This window comes from Procambarus clarkii, chromosome 4 (genome assembly GCF_040958095.1).
Source record: "Procambarus clarkii isolate CNS0578487 chromosome 4, FALCON_Pclarkii_2.0, whole genome shotgun sequence".
Lineage (NCBI taxonomy): Eukaryota > Metazoa > Arthropoda > Malacostraca > Decapoda > Cambaridae > Procambarus > Procambarus clarkii.
This window is the reverse complement of record NC_091153.1, coordinates 54,157,340-54,177,489: the sequence shown is the minus strand read 5'-3', so window position 1 is coordinate 54,177,489 and position 20,150 is coordinate 54,157,340.

The following is a 20,150-nucleotide window of genomic DNA, read 5'->3' as shown; positions in this document are numbered from 1 at the left end:
TCCTCTGCCTTCAAATGCCGGTGAACCTTGGACAAGATCTCCACACGGGAATCACTGGCACGGATCTTGATCTCCAGGTAGGCGCTCACTAGTATAAGATCCTGTTTACCCAGATATTTTAATCTGGCAAGACAGTCCTCCCTGTTCAGAAAAGCCTGAACATCGTCCAGATCGTCGATGGTCGATTTTTCTGCCATTGTCACAGATGGAACACTTAGCACTTAACACACCGCTTCACTTTAGCACTTAACGCACCGAGCACTGTTCTACGTCAATACTGCACTTTATCGCACCTAACACTGCACTTGCCAATATTGCACGTAATTACTCCGGGCACCGCACTACACAATATTGCACTTAATCACAGCGAACACCTCGCTCTACAATATTGCACTGAGTCACACCGAGCACCGCCCAACACAATATTGCACTTAATCGCACCTGGCGCCTCACTTGCCAATATTGCACGTAATTACATCGGGCACCGAACTACACAATATTGCACTTAATCACAGCGAGCACTTCGCTATACAATGTTGCGCGTAATCACACCGAGCACCACACTACACAATTTTGCACTTAGTCACTCCGAGCACCGCACAGGACGTATAACGTCCTAATAGTCACACACAGGGGGAATTATTTACAGGGATTACGCCACTTCACCACCTCTGTCAAACATACTTGACAAGGGGTCGGATCCCGCTGGGGATGCCAATTATGTTACGGCCCTCTCGGGTCGCAACCGGGTTCTTTCTCTGATGTTCGTAGAGTAAGGGTATCCGGCCCGAAGCTAGTAGTGGCTTTCAAGGGATGTGATCCGTAACACAAGTAAAATAAAAGGGGAAGGGAAATAAAGGCAAAAACTTAATAATGTAATTATCACCATCACCATAAATACTATATAAAAGATTACACGGGGGGGGGGGGGGGGTGGTGGTGGTATAAACACTATAATGTACAACGGTGTCTTCTTCTGAAGACTCTGGACGTTCACGGAGCTCACGATGCTAAGCTCTTGGTGCTCTTGTGGCCTCACTATGAATCCTTCGATCCTCTTGAGTCTACCCTGGCTACAGGCCAGCCAAATCACAGTTCCACTGGGGGTACCGTCGTGGAGGCCATCAACCACAAGTCCAGCCGGTAGCTGGCAGGTTCCAATCAGCGACGCTGGTTAGGCCACTCCACGATCGATACTAAGGTCGCGAACCCTAGTCAGGAGCCTCATGTGATCCCACAGACCACTCTCCTTGCCACAACACCCCAGTGGTTAAGCGTCTCCACCAGTCAGTCCCGGGTACTACAATCCCTCAACTGCCACGTCACAGGCAGGGTAACACCACAGTGTTCATCCCGGGGGCGACTCACAGCTGCTGCAGCAAACACTTGGAGACGAGACGTCTGCCTTGGGTAGACTGATCCAATGTTCATTACAGCAGTCCCAGGTCGACTATGTAATCAGACATGTCATCAGTACCAGGGACACTCTAGGGCACATCACTTACCGGCTTAGACACAAACACCCGACGTATCCACTCCATAGATGGCGTTGCTGTCTAAGCTCCACCTCACCAGGGGTCAGCAGCGGCTGTGTTATGAGCTGATCAGGACAGGAAACTAGCCCTTTTGGCTGGTATTTCCTGTCCTCACTCGATGGCGCCGTCCATTTGGAGGGGGTTTCGGGAGCTGATCCACAGATGGCGTGGACGTCACTGCTCAGTGCTCGGACGTTGGGCTCGGGTCCGTAACAGTTAATGAGACAATCCATTCCCTTAAAACAAAGTATAGTGCCCTTGCTGAGATACCAACTCTAATTTCTAAAAAAAAGCTTCCAGATTTTTAGCTCCTGCCATTGTATTGGTTTACAACAAGTCACTTGAAATATTCTAAAAAAAAGCGAGAGTAACCCCAGTCCATAAATGTAGTGATCTCACTGATGTCAACAACTTCAGACCTATATCAGTTCTGCTTAACTTGTCAAAATTGTTTGAAAAAACTAATCTACAAGCAGCTTTACTATTATCTTGCCAAACGCACTATACTTAGTTCTTTCCAATATTGCTTCAGAAAAAAAAACACTAACGATGCACTTATTAGTATGATTAACTTGCTACATGCAGCTCTTGATAAAATGAGTTCCCTGTTGAGTTAGTTGTTGACTTATGTAAGGCTTTTGACACTCTCAATCACTAAAGCCTTCTTCTTAAATAACATCATTATGGAGTCAGAGGTCACTCCCTCAGATATCTTCAGTCTTACCTTACTGACAGTCTCCAGTATGATTCTGTGAATAATTCCATTTCTCCCTCCATACTCATCAACATTGGTGTTCCTCAGGGCAGCATACTTGGCCCTCTCCTCTTTCTCATTTACATTAATGACCTTCCACATGCCTCACAACACCTCAAACCAGTTCTATTTGCTGATAACACAACCTTCATTTTCTCCAGTCCTAATCCTCTTGCTCTAAATGTCACAGTGAATACTGAACTAAATAAAGTCCACCTTTAGCTAACTGCTTATAAACTCACTCTTAACATTCACCAAACATTCTATATTTTGTTTGGCAATAAATCCTCAAATCAAATTAATCTAAGAAAAAACAATATCCAAATTAGTAATAAAGTTGCTGGCAAATTCCATGGTGTTCTCATCGATAACAAGCTGAATTTCCAAGGACAAAATCTCAATATATCATAAAAAAATGCTAAAATGTTGGCATTCTTACTAAGATCAGATATTATGCCCTGGTGACGCTCTATTACTCTCTCATCAATCCTTATCTCAATTATGGTATTTGAGCTTGGGTTTCTACTACACAAAATCATTTACGTCCTCTAAATACTCAACAGAAAGCTGCTATTAGAACAATATCTAACTTTTGCCCCAGACAGCACTCGGTACCCTTACTCAAATCTTTGAATATGTTAGATATTAAGTTACTGCACATCCTCTCATGTGTACTCTATATATTTAAAATTAGAATTTCTCTAAAAATGAAGGGATCCAGACTGTGGAATGACCTCCCCAATCATGTCAAAGGCTGTACCTCTCTCAACCAGTTTAAGAGTAAAATTAAGTACTACCTAATTAACTCCATGTACCCTAGCTTACCCCTAAATGTTATTCCATGTCTTGTTATTTGAAACAATGTTGTTAGTTTGCCTACTTGTATAATTACTGATTTCTGCCATGTTCCCCCCCCCCCCATTTTTCCTTTTTTTCAACACAATTTATACTTTAATTCCAATTACTATTAAGTTTTAGTCTAATTGTTTTTACCCCCACACCTTGCCCGAAACGCTATGCGTGTTAGTGGCTTTAGGTTTTGTATGTACTATCTCTATCTATAAATCAACCAGTATGTTTGTAACTCTTCATTAATGTACGTACTTTTCTTGAATAAAAAAATTTATTTTTATTTTAATTTAATTTTAATTTAATTTTAATTTAATTTTAGTTTAATAATTTAAATTTAAAATTTAAGAATAATCCTCCATTATATTAATCAACAATAACTGTCGCAATAATCCACCACAATAACCCTCCGTTTTAATCCACCACAATAACCAATAACAATAAACAGCCATAATAACTATTAACAATAGATTTTAATAATAATCCACAAAAGAAATCTCCAAATTAATCTACCACCATCATACTCTGAATTAATCCTCCACAATAATCCTTCAAAATAATCTTCAAAATAATTACCACTAAAAGTATTAATAATAATTCACCACTATAACTTTCAAAATTATTTACTGTAATAACCCTGCCTTAAAATTCACAACGATAACTCTCATCATTGTGAAATCCCAATTGCGCCATGTACGAAAGGAAATAATTTTGTGGTATTGTTGTGACGTGAAGAGTTAAATTTACTCCGATGCCTCAAAATGATATACATTGATAAATGACGTCATTGCGATTTCACAACCTGCTCTCACACAAGACAACACATATATGACTTATTTCTTATAGTCACTATTTCGCTTGTAAATAAGTACATATGTGACATATTCCAAGCTATATTTCCTTCATGACACTAACTTTTTCTCTCAGTTTTATTAAACAATAGTGATTTTATTCAAAATTTGACAATATCCTGAGTTACTTTACAATTTATTTAAATATTTTTGTTTTGTTTTTTTTGTTTAAAAACTGGAATATCAATATATGTATAGGTTCAGTACTAATTGTAATATCTCAACATACTAAGAAGGTTAGGTTAGGTTGTGGTTTTATATTCAGCTTTTCAAGGTAAACTCAAATATTCACAATAAATTAGTATGTCACATTTGCACTTATACATAAGCAAGATATTTACTATAAGCAAGTGCAAGAACAGGATCAATTTCACTGCGATCTGAGTGTGGCTTAAGAGTGTAAACCCAATTACCGTAGGTCTGAGTGTGATCGGGTCGACTGTAAAACCCTGGATGGGGTCCGGTTTGGGGCCTCTAGAACCTCCCATTAAATTCAGTAGAGTTCTGGCTTGGTCTATTTATCGTTTGTAATAATTTTTCTCAAGTATGTGTTATTGCAACCGGTTATTTTTTTCATTTACTGAATATGAAATATTATTTTCCCATATGAGATATTATGAGGACAAATTGTAATATGGAACTGAATTGCAGCTCCTTGTGTTTGTTTATTAAATTATTTCCTGAGTTTGAAATTTATGTTATAAACAAATTATGAAAAGTTTAAATTAGAACTTATAATGATGGGTAAGTGACACTACTACTACTACTATTAGAAAGTAATTATGATGTGGCTTTCCTTACATTACAGTATACTCTATTTCAATATAAATTTATTTAGAATACTACTTGAATATTCTCTTTATTCATAAATAATGGAGGATGTATGGTTTGATTCTATTCGTCCAGTTACAGTCAGCACACCAATGGCATTACTGTACTTAACACGCAATGGAATACTTTGCATACTATTCCCTGCCACTTCCTGAGTATGAATATTGTAACTGAAATACTTTGTCAAAGGCATTGTACACTTTGGTACAGGAATTATTTGTACCTCACTGAAAAATTTAAGGTTTGACTTTAAATTAAAGTTTGACAAGATTATACGATAATATTATATAGTACTAGATTATGTAAAGTTAGAATATGTTTTAATCTATATTTTCAAATAAGTCAAACAAAATTTAAGTACTGTATACGATATTTACGAAAATATAATATATAGTTAAGATGAAAAAATCATCAATTTAAGTGTTATATTTGTGCATTAAGCAACTAACTAACTTTCTGGATGGTAAGCAAGCTTTAACATAAATTTAATATAGGCTCCTATGTTCATACTTCAACTATTTTATGATTTTTACATGCTTAAGTAAAACAATTTGTCACCATTACTTTATTTTCAAATTAAACTTCAGTGCTACACTTTCCGATACTTAGTGGTCATGTCACATTGTTCTTCTACATTCATATACTTTTTTCCAGCCTTTAATTTGCCGCTGAGTCAAGGACTGCACTTTGAGAGGAGATTAAGCAATATCACTTTTGCCACAGTGAGTAATGTCATTATTTTAAAAGAGCAATTTTATTATTTATCGTTAATGCAAAGAAAGAGGGTTATAATTCTTACATAGTTACAGTTATATAAATTATGTATAATAATTGTTACTCAACCCTAGAAATGTGTCCATCAGAATTGCCATGCTGCATGTGCATAGTGTATTGAAAAGACTCTTTCTGGCGGGTTTTTGCAGCCTGGACACCTTCATGCGATTAAATCCATACCAGTCTTGCAAGTCATATATAAATCTACTGGGACCATTGGCCAAAACCTGGTAACAATATATAAAGTTAAAGCTCGGGAAAGAAAGACAAGGCATAGAAGTCATTTATTAAAAAAGAATAATAAGGAAGCAGGGGATTTGAAGCAGACCATCATGTGGCCTGCGGTGGTGACAACTTCAAAGCGAAGAAACACTTCATGAACCCAATATATGACTGACCTTTCAATCGTCGCTGAAACTTTAATGGGCCTCAGGAAATGACGAATCAGCTCACAACACCTCAGAAAATCAGAATCTATCCTCGACAGGCCATTAGCCATACACGCATAACTCATGGACACCTAATGAAGCACCGCCCTTCTCCCTATTGTCGACACTGCATTGTCCCTCTTACGATTTTGCCTTGAAGAATGTCCGGATTTCCAGGACGAACGTGAGTCTTGCTTCCCAACCATCCCTTGCGGTTACTTGTCTCTTGATAGAATTCTAGGTGAAACGGATACCTTTGATATCGTTCACCATAGACGTTTCTGTCCTCATAGTGGCATCCTTAGTATTTAGCGCCCTATGATTATCCCACACATATGATGGTGATACATAGCCTTCCCAGCTTAGTGCCTTCTTTTGATAATTACTTACTTAACCTCGACAAGAATTGTCATCTGGGCAAAGGGAGCGGACCTTCCACAAGCCGCCGGCTTCCTGTCCTCGTCGAGGCCACTAGTGTTAGTGGCTCTCAGTTAAACTCAGATAACCTGTAAGCACAGCAAAGAATCACCATCGAAGACACAGGTCCAGGAACATTACAGTCGCCCAAATGTTCCCAGCAAGCAAAACATATTCCAGTAATGTTTAACGAATTTAGGATTAAAGTCGATTCCTTATTACATTAATACAGTTTACACAGTGTCACCCCAATAGTTGTCGACGGCTGGTAAATATACCTGACATCCTGATTTAGGGGCGACGACGATCGAGGGATCGGATGCGCTCCGGCATACCCTGGAAAAGTAAATCGTAAAGCCTTATTGTTAACTGAACATTGCCGGTCGGCGGAAACTAATACATTGATGTGAAGATGATTGGGGAACCCCAAGAGTTCCCCATGAAGGCATGCACCGGCCACGCCCCACACGGAGAACAATGGGTAGCAAAGCAAAAACTTGGCCCCTAACTAACGCAAAAAATCATCCAGTGTCCCCTTCCCCCCGGAAGAACAGAAGCCAGCCACTTACCAAGTCTGAGGCCACACAAGGCCACCAAGATCCACCATCTCCCGGTACCTCTCGTCGAACAACATCACCCCACCCAAAGGACCAGCCAGAAAACGTTCAAAATCTATCCACTATCTGCAGTTAATAAGTACCCAGGAGTTAGACAGCTAATACAGGCTGCTTCCTGGGGGTATGTAACAAATTGGAGGCCTGGTCGAGGACAGGGCCGCGGGGACGGTAAGCCCCGAAATCATCTTAAGATAACCTCGAGAAGATATCCTGTGATCCCAGATGGGATATGTGCCACGCGTCGTACAAACCGGACCGTTGAACAGAAACGCCAAACGGCAGTATCAGACCCTATGGGTAAAACCGCGAAACGAAATGTGTTTCGGCGGCCCTCAGGCGGAGCAGGTGTCCAGACGTCCGCTCGTCGTCACGGCTGAACCAGCAATCCAAACTTCGATAATTATTGATGTAGTGAAATTATAGTTGCATACACCGTAGACTTTTAACAATTACTACAGGCCGAATATTTCCAAGATTCACGAGAATCATCAACATGAGGGAAAACTGAAGCTTCCAACCATACTAGAGAGAACCATGCACGTCAACTGTACCTTTTGCTTTAAAGTCAAGAGATCCCACCCTACATCTCCTGCATTCCTAAGAGACAAATTATTGAGTGCTGTTAACACCCTATTGACTGGTGCCGACATACCAACTCACTCCTTTTATGATAAATAGCTGAGAAAAAATGCCTACAATCTCATTAAACTCTACATTCCTTTTAAGTGCAATCTACTTGCCTCTGATATTCCTCTTTATCTGTACCCCACCATTCAAGTATCATACACACCTGTCACAAAGAAAGATAATGAGAATCTTGCTCTTCTCAAGGCTGTCACACTCGAAACAACTGCCTCCTCCATCGAGAATTTAAGATCTCATGAGCACTGTGTCTACACCGACGGCTCAGTCCAATCTTGTACTGGACGGACTGCAGCAACATGTAGGTTTTATAGAAATAATATTTGCACAAAGACTGTCAATGTCAGGTTAAACAACTGGCTAACCTCCACACAAGCAGAACTAGTAACACTACAACAAGCAATCAGCACATTAAAAAACATTGAAGGAGGAATAATATTTTGTGATTCAATGTCTGTTCTTCAAGCAATCGAAAACTTCTCCTGGAAGATCGACAGCAAGAACCTCATACTTCCAATTATAAATGATCTAATTGCTGCAGAGAGTAAAGGGTCTCGAATCTCTTTTATATGGATACCTTCTCACATAAATATAACCCATCATAATGAGTCAGACATTGCAGCCAAATTTGCGTGCAACAAAGATGAAGTTGAATTAGATCTATGTATCCCCATCTCTACTGTAAAAACTGTATTGGTCCAAACACTCAGGTCTGATAGGAAAGAAATTACTGACTCCCAACGACCTGAAAGAACTGGTATTAAAAGTTATGATTTGTTCAGATATGAAACCTATATCTATGGGCATCACAAAACGTCCACCAGACTGTGCGACACAGTGGTGACCAGGATCAGGTTGGGTTACCGTTACCTGTGGCATGTGGCTACAGGTGACGGATCTCCCAATCCTGAGCACTCCAGGTGCAAACTCTGTGAGCAGGAACTGCGGCATGATCTCCCACACTATATCACCGAATGCCCAGTTATTAGACCTTTCAGACCAGTTGGCATGAGGTACCTGGAGCTTTGCAATTACTTTATTCACTCTCGTGTTCTTAAAGATATCCTCATATTGCACCCAAAATTTGCCAGTGCAGGCTACTAAACATATGGCCCTGTATGACTAACCATCCTGCGGGATGGGGACTTTTATTACCACTGCTGCCTTATTCAATCTTGTGTTAATGATATCCTCAAAATGCATCTGGAGTCTGCCAGTGCAGACTGCCTATCACTGCCTCTGTATGACTAACCATCCTGTGTAATGGGGAATTTTTAGCATCACGTATTTAGCTTTTTTGACACACTGTACTCCCCTTCATATAGTCTAGGGTAGCTGCACAAATACAGATGTACCTCATGTATTAATAAAAAGAAGAATATTTCCCAACTTATGAATAAATTTTAGTTAATGCACTTTACTGTTCACTGTAAATCGATCTAAACTGCACTAAAATCAGTGTTACACTTATATTACATTTGAATTCACTGTACAGCTCCAGTTTCTTACCAAACTATCACGGACTTACGAATCAGCAACATGGCAGTTGAACAAAGTAGAAATATTATTTTCAAGCTCCTCATCAAATTCCGAACATTTTGATGCATGCAAAAACAAATTAAATTAAATACCCAAACTAATGTGGCCACAAACAAAAATTTAAATCCAAAAAAGTTTAGATTCCAAACCAGCAGATCAAAATATAAATGGCAAAACCTAATAATAAAATAAAATTATCAACCTATTAATTTCTCCGTGTCACTTTCACCCATTACTCATCATCTTGCTTCAGCCCGTTCACTGCCGTGTTTCACGTTCGCACTCATGTTCGTTTCACTTTCACTATAACTTTCCCCGCCTCAGCTCATCTTGCCGCCCTCATTACCACCTGCCACACCTCCTCGCCCTCTTATACCTCCCTGCCACACCTCCTCGCCCTCTTATACCTCCCTGCCACACCTCCTCGCCCTCTTATACCTCCCTGCCACACCTCCTCGCCCTCTTATACCTCCCTGCCACACCTCCTCGCTCTCTTATACCTCCCTGCCAACCCTCCTCGCCCTCTTATACCTCTCTGCCACACCTCCTCGTTCTCTTATACCTTCCTGCCACACCTCCTCGCCCTCTTATACCTTCCTGCCACACCTCCTCGTTCTCTTATACCTTCCTGCCACACCTCCTCGTCCTCTTATACCTTCCTGCCACACCTCCTGGCCCTCTTATACCTTCCTGCCACACCTCCTCGCCCTCTTATACCTTCCTGCCAACCCTCTTCGCCCTCTTATACCTTCCTGCCACACCTCCTCGCCCTCTTATACCTTCCTGCCACACCTCCTCGCCCTCTTATACCTTCCTGCCCCACCTCCTCGCCCTCTTATACCTTCCTGCCACACCTCCTCGCCCTCTTATACCTTCCTGCCAACCCTCTTCGCCCTCTTATACCTTCCTGCCACACCTCCTCGCCCTCTTATACCTTCCTGCCACACCTCCTCGTTCTCTTATACCTTCCTGCCACACCTCCTCGCCCTCTTATACCTTCCTGCCACACCTCCTCGCCCTCTTATACCTTCCTGCCACACCTCCTCGCCCTCTTATACCTCCCTGCCACACCTCCTCGCTCTTTTATACCTCCCTGCCACACCTACTCGCCCTCTTATACCTCTCTGTCACACCTCCTCGCCCTGTCATAGCTCCCTGCCACACCTTCTCGCCCTCTTATACCTCCCTGCCACACCTCCTCGCCCTCTTATACCTCCCTGCCACACCTCCTCGCCCTCTCATAGCTCCCTGCCACACCTTCTCGCCCTCTTATACCTCCCTGCCCCACCTCCTCGCCCTTTTATACCTCCCTGCCACACCTCCTCGCCCTCTCATAGCTCCCTGCCACGCCTCCTCGCCCTCTTATTCCCTCCTTTAACACCTTTCCCCTTCCCCCCATTACTGTATCATTCCCCTTCCCTGGCGGGTGTATAGCTGTTCCTCCCCCTTCCCTCCACACCACGATCGCCCTCTTATACCTCCCTGCCACACCTCCTCGCCCTCTTATACCTCCCTGCCACACCTCCTCGCCCTCTCATAGCTCCCTGCCACACCTTCTCGCCCTCTTATACCTCCCTGCCCCACCTCCTCGCCCTTTTATACCTCCCTGCCACACCTCCTCGCCCTCTCATAGCTCCCTGCCACGCCTCCTCGCCCTCTTATTCCCTCCTTTAACACCTTTCCCCTTCCCCCATTACTGTATCATTCCCCTTCCCTGGCGGGTGTATAGCTGTTCCTCCCCCTTCCCTCCCCACCACGATCGCAGCAGCACTGCAGCGGGAGGCGCCATCACCACCTCCAACACCGAGGTAACCAGTGTCTCTCACGCGACAGGGATGGGGCTCTGTCCGCGTCCACCCTCCTCGCCCATCTCTCTACCGTCCTCAGGGCAGGATATAATAATACACAAAAAAGTGGAGTGTATTTTGAGGAAATAGGAAGAGAACGGCGGTCTTCACTGTACCGCGCTACCATCAAATTTTGTAGGGAAAGTTACTGCCAAAATCCCTCATTATCCCGCCCAGGTACCAGGAAATGGTTCCACCTCAGGGAAAAAACTTACTGTTTCTTATTCGATCAATATGCTTTTATAGAGGCGATTCTCGTTGCGTTAGAAAATTTATGTGTCGGTAGGAGAGGAACTTTAATATTGCCGGGAGAAAAACTCCCGCCTTATTAGAATATTCTTGGTTAAGTCCTATGAAAGAAATTCCATTACTCTGAACGGCCAGACCACCAATACCCTGAGATGCTCTTCACGGGCAACTGGCCAACACTCGCAACCTCTCAGCTTTATATATATATATATATATATATATATATATATATATATATATATATATATATATATATATATATATATATATATATATATATATATATATATATATATATATATATGTATATATGGCGTACCTAGTAGCTAGAACGCACTTCTCAGCATACTATGCAAGGCCCGATTTGCCTAATAAGCCAAGTTTTCCTGAATTAATATATTTTCTCTAATTTTTTTCTTATGAAATGATAAAGCTACCCATTTCATTATGTATGAGGTCAATTTTTTTTTTATTGGAGTTAAAATTAACGTAGATATATGACCGAACCTAACCAACCCTACCTAACCTAACCTAATCTATCTTTATAGGTTAGGTTAGGTTAGGTAGCCGAAAAAGTTAGGTTAGGTTAGGTTAGGTAGGTTAGGTTGTCGAAAAATATTAATTCATGAAAACTTGGCTTATTAGGCAAATCAGGCCTTGCATAGTAGGCTAAGAAGTGCGTTCTGGCTACTAGGTACGACATATATATATATATATATATATATATATATATATATATATATATATATATATATATATATATATATATATATATATATATATATATATGTATATATATATATATATATATATATATATATATATATATATATATATACATATATATATATATATATATATATATATATATATATATATATATATATATATATATATATATATATGTATATATAACATATATATATATTAATTAATTAATATATATATGTTATATATATATTACAATTAATTTTATAATAGTAATAATAATCAACAATAACTCTAATACCACACAACAATCACCCTCGATAATAATAACCTACAATAATTCCTCCTTAATAAACCACCAAAATAACCCATATTAATAATCAAGCACAATACACTTTCATAATAATCCATCACAGTGACCCAACACAATAACCCTCAACCATAAAGCTCCATAATAACTCTAAACAATGACCCTCCATGTTTATTTCCCACAATAGCTTCAATAATCTACCAAAATCACCTTCAATAATAATTCAATTCTAATAATAATTCACCACAATAAACTTCCATAATAATCCAACAGAATAATCTTACATAGTAATCCATATAAATTCTTTTCCAGACATAGGATGAAGAAAACAAAAAGGAAGAATTGTAAACTCGTTTGGGCTCGAGCTGACGACCGTCCGGCCACCGGAGGCAGAGCCTACGCTGAGGCCGTGACTCTTCCTAATTAGTCAAGTTGTTGTTGTTGTTGTTGTTATAGATTCAGTTACTCAGAACAAGTTCCAAGTAGCACGGGCTATGGTGAGCCCATAACTTACCTGGCACAGGAGCGGGGCATGTAGCACGGGCTATGGTGAGCCTGTAGTGGACTTACCTGGCACAGGAGCGGTGTTTTGCGAATTAGTCAAGACTCACCAAGTATTATATAGACCTTCACCTCAAGTGACCCTGAGAGACCATGTATGCGCTTTAATTTCCAGTCACACCATGAACATTTATCTAAAGGAAGTGATAACCTTACAGGAGTGAAAACTGACCTCATGGTACTTAACAGAGAAATCCTAATACAACACTCCTGTTTTGGTAAGAATGGAACGATCACTCGTGACACGACTGTAATGACCTCTGGGTCATCAGAGGTCACCCGTGTGTGTGTGTTTACTTATATTACTATTAATACACACTCAAAGGATTTACTTTTTTTGTTAAGATATCAGTCATAATCACTGTTCATGATATTACGGGATATCTAGTTTCACGTGATATCTCTTAACCAGTTTATTGTCCGGGAGCCACGTGATCACACAGTCGTGTATACTGTAGAGCTCTCTGGACTGACAGCCACGTGGTCATGTGGAGTGGCTGCTCCTGAATCAACAAGGTCATATTTTTTTGTTATTAGCTTGTGTGGCAACCACGTGGTCATGTTTACTGTGGAGCTTCTTATCTTACGACCAAGTGGTCATGTATACGGTCGAACTGCTTGTATGACAACCAAGCGGTCTTGAATATTGTACTTACGTAGTTGTGATTGAGGGGGGGGGGTTGAGTATCTACTCCTTGGTCCCGCCTCTCAACTGTCAATCAGCTGATTCACATGTTTGTGGGCCTATTGGGCTCCATAATATCTACATTTGTAACACTGTTTGGTGTCTGCCTCCACCACTTCACTTCCAAATGCATTCCATTTGTAAATTATCCACGCAAATAACTTATCTTAATAATCCACGAAAATAGCCTTCTAATATAATCCTCAAAAATAATACTCCATATTAATCTACCAATATAACGTTTTGTAATAATCCAACTCAATAACTCTAAACAATAATCCAATACAATAACTCTAAATAATAATCCAACAAAATAACTCTAAATAGTAATCCAACACAATAACTCTAAATAAAAATCCCACAGAAGAAATATCCATAATAATAACTATTCATAATAACCATCAATAATTATCTACTACAATAAATGTACCTAATAATCCACAAGAATAGTCCTCCGCAATATTCATTCAAAATAACTCTCCAGAATAATCACAAAAATAACTCCAGATATAAGCCGCAATAATAACCGTGCATAATAATACTCAACTATAACCCTTAATAATAATCCAGCACTATAACCCTCAATAAAAATCCACCAAAGTAATCCTTCATAATAAGGCTCCAAAACCCCTCCACAATAATACAAGAGAATAATTCTCCATAATATTCCAACACAATAACCTTTCATATGAATTCACCACACTACCTCTCATAGTAATCTTCAACAGCTACTGTTCATAATAAACCTCAAGAATAATCTTCTATAATAATCCACCAAAATTTTTCATTATAATAATTCACCCCAATAAAATCCATAATATGCAATATAATAATCCACTTAATAATCATCCAAAATAACATAATTATCCATAAAAACTAACCATAATAACCATCCGCAATAAATCACAAATATAATTTCTAACAATAACCTCCTACATGATATTTGACAATAACCCTCCATATTAATTCACCAAAATAAATATCAACAATAATCCCCCACAGTAACTCTCTATAATAATTCCCCACATAAACCCTTCTCATTATGCCCTCCACAATAATACAAGAGAATAATCCTTCGTAATAATCCAACACAATAACCTCAGTAACCAAAATAAATATCAACAATAATCCCATACAATAACTCACTATAATAATTCCTCACATTAACCCTTCTTAATAAGCCACCACAATAATCCTCAATTATATTAAACAACAACAGCCCTCCTCAATAATCTACAACAATAACTCTCCGTAATAATCCACCAAAATAACCTGTTATAATAACCAATAACAATAACATTCCAGAATAATCCACCAAAAAAAACCACCATAATAATCAACCACAGTAACTCTAGGAATTAATTCACATCAATAACCCTTCAAAATAATCTTCTAAAATAACCTTCTAAATAATTACCACTAACACTATTAATAATAATAAACCACTTTAACCTTCAAAATTAGTTACTACAATAACCCTCCCTTAATTAAAATTCCCCACAATAACCCTCATTGTAGTAAAATCACAATAGCATCATATATCAATGGAAATAATTTTGGGGTAATGAAGTGACTTGTGGAGTTCAAATCACTCCAATGCCTCAAAATTATATTTATTGATATATCACGTCATTGTGATTTCATTGTGATCTGAGTCTATTGTAAGAGTGTGAACGTCATTACCAAAGGCCTGAGTGTGGTCGGGTTGGCTGTAAAACCCTGGTTTGGCTCCGGTTTGTGCCCGCCACAACCTTCCATTAAATTCAGTAGAGTTCTGGCTTGGTCGACTTATCTTTCGTAATTGTCTTTCCCAACATCAGTATGTGTTAATGCAACCCGTTTCTTTGTTGTTGAAAAAGAAATAATACTTATCCATATGAAATTTTATGAGAAAAAAATTATAATATGTAACTGTGTTGCAGCTCCTTGTGTCTACCTATTTATTAATTTCCTGTGTTTGGAATTAATATTTATAGATTGAAATTAGAAAAAGGAAGAAGTGTTCGTGAAGATGGCTCCACAATAACCCTTCAAAATAATCTACTGAAATAATCTTCTAAACAATTACTACTAACACTATTAATAATAATTCACCACTTTAACTTTCAAAATTATTTACTAAAATAACCTTTCTTACAAATTCCTCACAATAATACACATCACACTAAAATCACAATATCTTTATATATCAATGAAAATAATTTTGGAGTAATGTAGTGACTTGTGGAGTTCAAGTCACTCCATTGTCTCAAAATTATTTTCATTGATATATCACGTCATTTTGACTTCATTGTGATCTGAGTCTATTGTAAGAGTGTGATCGTCATTACCGAAGGTCAGAGTGTGGTCGGGTTTCCTGTAAAACCATGATTGGGCTCCAGTTTGGGGATTCCAGAACATTTCATAAATTCAGCAGAGTTCTGGCTTGGTCGACTTATCTTTCGTAATAATCTTTCTCAACATCAGTATGTGATATTGCAACCCGTTTCTTTGTTATTGAATATGAAATAATTTTTTTCCCATATGAAATATTACGAGATTTTTTTTTAATATGGAACCATGTTACAGCTCCTTGTGTTTACTTATTAATTGATTTCCTGTGTTTGGAATTTATATTTATAGGTTGAAAAAAGAAAAAGGAAGAGTATCTCATGTCTAGTGTTCGAGGGGATGACTGTCCGGCCATCGTCGGCAGACCCCACTCTGAGGCCGTGACTCTTCCTAATTAGTCAAGACTCGCCAAGTATTATATAGACCTTCCCCTCAAGTGACCCCGAGAGACCATGTATACGCTTTAATTTCCAGTGACGCCAAGAACTTACAGGAGTGAAAACTGTCCTCATGGTATTTAACAGAGAAATTTTAATACAACACTCCTGTTATGGTAAGAATGAAAGCAATCACTCCTGACACGATTGTTATGACCTCTGAGTCATCCCAGGTTACCCATCCCATCAGCATGTAACACACGGACTAAGGAGGAACTCTTTGACAACGAAAGGGGCCTCATGACGGTCATAAGAAAGATTATAATAAAAACAGAAAAAGATAAATGACGATTGTTGGTACTTGGGAACTTCAACTACAAACCAATAGACTGGGAGGTGTACGAAGCAAGAACGGAGAACATTTCGACAATCAGATTTGTAAGCTTCATTCTGGAGACATTCATGTATCAACACGTCAAGCAGGCCACGAGAATGAGGGAAGGGGATGTTCCGTACATCCATAGGTATCTCAAGACAAAGTGAAAATATTCTCAAAGGGTTAGGAAGAAATAAAGCAGTTGGCTTTGCTGCGAGAATGTGCAACTTAGCTGAACATTTCTCTCCAATTAATATTTCAGAAATCCTTGTGCACAGGAATCTTAGCAGATATATGGAAAAGGCAAACATAGTACCAATCTATGAAAATAATAGTCGAGAGGATCCTCTAAATTATTGACCCGTATCATTAACAAGCGAGGTAGTCAAAACACTAGAAAAAATAGTTAAAGCTATATGGATTGAACACCTCGAGAGTAATGACATAATAATGGACAAAAAAAATGATTTTCGAACCGGATGATCCTGTGTAACAAATCTACTTACTTTTTAAGATAGAGCCACAGAGGTAATATAGGAAAGCGGTGCCTGGGTTGACTGTCTTTCTCTGGACCTAAAAAAAAAAAATGGCTTTTGACAGAGTCCCACATAAGAGGCGGTTCTGGAACTTGGAACATGCCAGCGGGGTGACAGGGAGACTTCTGTCATGGATGAAAAATGTTCTAACTGACAGATTGATGAGGGCGTTAATCAGAGACAATGTGTCTGACTGGAGGAGAGTTACTAGTGGAGAACCACAGGGTTTAGTTCTTGAACAAGCATCGTCTTACGTCCTTAATAATCCAGCACAGTAAACCTACAACATAATCCACCAAAATAAGCCCCACAATAAACCTCAACATTAACCTTTAATAATAAACTTCAACATTAACCTTCAATAAAAAACTTCAACATTAACCTTTAATAATAAACTTCAACATTAACCTTTAATAATAAACTTGAACATTAACCTTTAATAATAAAATTGAACAATAACCCTTTATAATCATCCTCAACGATAACGTTAAATAACAATCTATAACAATAATCCTCCATAATTTTCCAACAGGATAATCATCAAAATAATCCTTCACAATAACCCTTAAGAGTAATCCGCAACAATAACCCCATATATGTTAATAATAATAATACTCAACAATTACCTCTATAATAATAATCAACAATAACTCTCTCTAATAACACACAACAATCACCTTCCATAATCATAACCCACAATAATCCTTCTTAATAAACCACCAAAATAACCCTCAATAATAATCAAGCACAATACTCCTTCATAATAATTCATCACAATAACCCTCAAGAATAAACCTCCATAATAACCCTAAACAGTGACCCTCCATGTTTATTTCCCACAATAACTTCAATAATTTACCAAAATCACCTTCAATATAAATTCAAATCTAATAATAATTCACCACAATAAACTTCCATAATAATCCAACAGAATAAATATCATTTGTAGTCAATTATAATACTTTTCCAGACATACGATGAAAAAAAAGGAAGAATCGTGCTCTACGTGTGGCTCGAGCTGTCAGTGTCAGGCCACCGGCGGCAGACCCCACTCTGAGGCCGTGACTCTTCCTAATTAGTCAAGACTCACCAAGTATTATATAGACCTTCACCTCAAGTGACCCCGAGTGACCATGTATAAGCTTTAATTTCCAGTGACACCAAGAACATTCATCTGAAGGAAGTGATAACCTTACAGGAGTGAAAACTGCCCTCGTAATACTTAACAGAGAAATCTTAAGGGAAGGGGAATTTATTGTAGTTAATTTGTATGTATCCAGGAACTGCTTCGACTCTCATTATCTACCTGACTGCATTTATACTAATCCTTCACTGGTCATTGGGGACCCTAATGCTCGGCACACAAGCCTTGGGACAGTGGGTAGTATTAATGCTAATGGGGTCAAGTGGTTACAGTACCTGCAAGATCATCCAGATACCTGTCTCTTGGGAAACAATGAACCAACTCACATCAGGGTAGGACGGCTTGACTATGCCTGTATTTTAAACTCTCAGGGGATTAGGGGGGGGGAGGCTCGGGTTGTTCAGGAACTACTTAGTGACCACTTTCCCTTGAACGTTGAATTACCACTGGGGAAAAAAACAAGTCCACTTTCAAAGGAAAAGGCTAACTATTAATAAAGATATGAAAAATTATTGTATTCAAAATATGGGAGATTGGTATCAACAATACACGCCGCTCTGCGTTGATGGTTTTTACGAGGACATGGTCGAGAACATAGAGAAATTAGTACAGAGGGATAATAACGGGGGCAGGGGAAACAAGACGCATGGACCTAAGAAATTTAAATATTCCAATGATCAGCAAGTTAAGGGGTGGGAGAGAATGCTACGGAGTGCACATAAAGAATGGTTAAAAATGGAATGAGGGATGAAGAGAAAAATAGAACGTTGAAAGTGGCTAGAGAATGCAGTCAGGTGAGGAAGGAGGCGCAAGGACAGATACTGGAAGACTTTGCTCAGTCCATTGGTAATCCTAAAAATCTTAAAGACATATGGAGAGCAGTAAATGAAATCAGGAGTTGTAAGACCAAAATCATTGCTCACTCAGATCCAGGGAAGGTTGCTATTGAGTTAGTAGATAAATGAGCTAGTGCTGCTGGAATGGAGTCCTTACCTGAAGACACGAGAGTCACCATTGAGTCATGGGAAAATATTAGAAATGGAGTAACTTTATGTGCCTTAAATACAAGATCTGTAACATGCACGGAGATAACTCACGAAGAGCTACTTATATGCTATAAAAAGTGGCAGTTCTACTGCTCCGGGGAAAGATGGCGTAACGTATGACATTCTTAATTATTTAGCCGGTATGAAACCTAGTCCCTTACTTGATTTGTTTAATATGAGTTATAGAGAGGGAAAGTTACCAAGAAAATGGAAAGAGGCTGTCATCATTCCTGTTCCTATGTCAGACGGAGGATACAGGCCTGTCTCCTTAATATCCTGCTTTTGTAAAATGATGGAAAGTATTTTGTTAAATAGGCTACTCTACCTTGTAGGTGATAACATGTCCAGTATTCTCTTTGGTTTTATCAAAGGCAAAAGTACTGCGGATTGTCTCTTAAAGCTTTTGTCTAATGTATATGACAATTGTAGAGTTTTTGTTGATCTGCAAGGAGTATTTGATAAAGTCAAATCTAAAGTCAATTTGATCTACAAGGACAGAAAAGGTCAGGTGTATTACCAGGGATACATGTCTGAGGAACGGATGTTTCAGTTAGGTACCCCCCAAGGGGGGTTTTAAGTCCCACCTTATTCAATGTATTAATGAACAGATTAACATCAGAGATGTATCCAACAGGGGTCACGACGATCATTTATGCTGATGACATTCTAATACAAGGTACCTCTGGGAACAAAATACAAACTACTCTTAACATACTTGGTACAACCTGTCACAAGTTAGGCTT